General features: G+C 48.7%; 1 non-coding gene across 1 annotated transcript; it reads right to left on the bottom strand.

Moving 5' to 3' along the window:
* Positions 1-492: 492 nt before the first annotated feature.
* On the bottom strand, positions 493-565 carry TRNAV-AAC. Its single transcript has one exon. It is a non-coding gene; the product is annotated as a tRNA-Val (tRNA).
* Positions 566-3,333: the final 2,768 nt, after the last annotated feature.

Raw genomic sequence — 3,333 nt, 5'->3', positions numbered from 1 at the left:
GGAGAAGAAAATGTTCTAAAATTGATGGCGATACCAATTGTACAACTCTTCTTGATATGATCGAGCTATTGAATCGTGTGGTCTGGGGGGGCTGTGCTAATAAAATGGTAGAGAAAGAAGGAAAGCAAGCCTAAAGGAGCCCCCACTTGATGGATCTCCTCCTGCTACTCCCTCCACGGGGCTCACTCTGCTGAGTTCCCACTGCTTCTGGGTCATCCTTGCAGGCACTGACTGCGCTGAGCTCTGGACCCTGCGTTCTGCATCCCCTGCCTGCTCCCAGGGATGGATGGCCTTGGCCCCACATGCACTCAGAGTCTCTAACTCCATGGAAAATGGAGGACTGACCACCAGCTGGAGGCGGCGAAGAGTTAAGACTCCCGTGTGATTTTTGTAATTTCAGTCTGGAGCTGCAAAACATACCCACCCAAATGCTTGGTTGAAATGCAACCATATTCAAATACAGTTTTAGAAATAAAATAAGAAAGCCTTGCTTGTTTCCACCCGGTCTCAAACCAGGGACCTTTCGCATGTTAGGTGAACGTGATAACCACTACACTACAAAAACCCATCTGCCTTCCTTTTTTTCCTAGTTCTGATTGGTTAATCACATACTTGTCCTTTAGCATATTTTCGTGGTTGAGCAGGTACTTTCTTTTTACTTCTCTCTACACTTGGACATGCTGAAAATCAACAGTACCCAACCCAAAAAGTCATGGACTACATGTTACTCTCAGAGTCCTGATTCCTCCAGAAATAACCAGACAGGAAAATCTTGGCGAACGTTTAGGGAGTTTTCCATATGTTCCAGACCCCGTGGGTTCGCTGCCCACGTAAGATACTCTGAGCTTCATCTCCAGACTGAGCAGGGTACTTCAGGCACTGGGATGAAGGGGCTCAGCTAAGGAGCCGTCTGCACTGTGGTGCCCGGGCAAGGACAGGAGGGACCGAGGGACAGAGAGTGTGACTGTCAGGCTGTGCCCAGCTGTCTGTCAAGCGAGGGGGGTGGGAGTGGTAGGGTCTTTGCCAAAGTACAATCTGTGGCGAGTGAGTCTATTAGACATCAAATCAACTTCTTCTTTTTGTTTTTAATAGATAACAAAGTTTATTAGTGGTTACTGGGGTCAGTATAGAGAAAGTGGGGGGTGAAGGGTAGGGCTGATGGAAAATCTACAAGGATCATGGAATGGCAGCTTGCAGATTCTTGTAATTGCTGTCAATAAGGTTTAAACCTGTAAATAACTGAACGGGCAAAAGTCGTGTGGCAGATATATAAGGAGGCTTCAAAAGGTTTGTGGGAAACTTGCATTCTTTAAACATTTATTTGCAGTCATCACTGGGGCTATTTCTTGCTGTTGATTTTTTGCTGGCCTGCTCTTCCACCTGCATAACCAGGCACGGGGCCTTCATGAAACCTTGCAGGACTAAGAGGTCATTGAGAAGCTTGGCTACAGTGGGTTTTGCTCTGTTCTCAATGGTTTCCAGGTCGTAGTCCGGCTGCTTGGTCAACTCGGGAGAGCTTAAGTCAGGTTAGCCCTTGCTTTGAGAGGAAGAGGTACAAGGAGTCTCAGAGAGAAGCCACTGCTGGGCACGAGCGCCGACTACACACTGCGCAGGCTGGGCCCAAAGCAACTTTTTCATCACTCATGCTTTCTGCTCTGGAATGGCTAAACACGGGGTCCGATAACTTTTAAAATATTTTTCTAGGAGGAAGGTGACTCTTCTTTGCTATTTATCCCATTTCAGCTGTAGGAAGTCATGGTCCTTACCCCAGGGGGGCGGGGTAGAAACAATCTACCTTCTACTCTGTTCTAAAATTAAGTTTTCCTAAGGATGAGTGCTGCTGGCTTAGCAGGTAACTACAAATGAGCAGTTCGAAACCACCAGCCGCTCTGCAGGAGAAAGACAAGTTTTCTATTCCCGTCAAGAGTTGTGGTTGGAAACCCACCAGGCTAACAGTTCCACCTTGTCCTATAGGGGTCACTATGTGTTGGAATCGACTCGATGGCTGTGAGTTTGGCGTCTTGGAAAGCTGACTGCTGGTGACGATGCTCAGCGCGGAAAAGATGCTTGTCCCCAAATACTAGAAAGTTGTAAGGAGAGCGAGGCTTCTGGCCTCTGAGAAAGGTCACATTCTGCCTCCTTCTCCTGGCAACTAAAACACAGTCAGATCCAACATCGTGAGTTGTTGTGGTTAGGTGCCCCAGAGTCAGTTCCACCTCCCAGTCTTTCAGAACCAAAGACTACATGACCCTGGGCCGGCCTCACAACGCTGCTGTGTTGGAGACTTGACACAGCCATGTATCAGGCCATCTCCTTGAGGGCCTTCCTCTTTTTCACTTATCATCTCTTTGACTAGTCCCTCCTGATAACATGTCCAAAATGCCAACGACATAAATACCACAGGGTTCTTCTCTCGGAATAAGGAAACGTCGCTTTACTCTTGGTCTTGACAAGACTTGCTAGGGAAACTGAGGACTAACTTAGAGTTGATTTAAAAACAAGGGGGTGATGGAAGAGAAGTTGAATGCAGGGGCATTCTGGCCTCAGATGAACGTAGAAAGAGTGTGGACATTCCGATGTACTGGTCCGTGGGCACAAAAGGGAAGGGAAGTGGAAGAATACGTGCAGGAGCAGGGAAGAGAGGTAGGCTCCTCCTCCATACGGAGGTGAGGTTTTCATCTGAATGTGAGGACCGAGAAAGAAACACGGCATTGCTCATTTTGACCCAAAGGTCTCTTAGGCGGTTGGGTGAACATGAGAATATCTCAGAGCTCAGCCTTCCTAATGCTGCGACCCTTTCATACAGTTTCTCATGTTGTGGTGACCAGACAACCATAACATTATTTTGAATGCTACTTCATAACTGCAATTTTGCTACTGTTATGAATGGGGCAACTCCTGCGAAAGGATCATTTGACTTCCAAAGGGGTCATGACCCCTAGGTTGAGAACCGCTGCTTTAAGCCTTTTTCCTTTTTTCTGTTTGAAACCTGTTTAAAATGGGGTTGATCATAACAAAGGAAGGGGAAGAGAGGGTTCACAGCTTCAGCCAGTCCTGCTGCCAGTCTCTGGCACCTAACCTGGGAGGCACTTCACTTCCACTTCTTGATTCCAGTGGTGTGAGATCTTCCCAGACCCCACTGGGCCATGTCCTGCCTAGGGGGGTGGCGCAGGGCCTCTCCACTGGTGGGCCGCATGTGAGGCCCAGTGGGTGGCACTCTCCATGTCCTTGTGGTCTCTGGGGTTCAGGACCAGGCTATGGGCAGAGTTGGTGGGAAGACCTGGGCGCCGGGTGGCAGTGAGGGAGCTTAGGACCCTGAGGGGGCATGCGGAC

This window comes from Echinops telfairi, unplaced genomic scaffold (genome assembly GCF_000313985.2).
Source record: "Echinops telfairi isolate 266 unplaced genomic scaffold, ASM31398v2 ScPeMD7_5868;HRSCAF=6743_0, whole genome shotgun sequence".
Lineage (NCBI taxonomy): Eukaryota > Metazoa > Chordata > Mammalia > Afrosoricida > Tenrecidae > Echinops > Echinops telfairi.
Note: the sequence above shows the minus strand (reverse complement) of the source record. Positions and strands in the feature narration are given on the sequence as shown.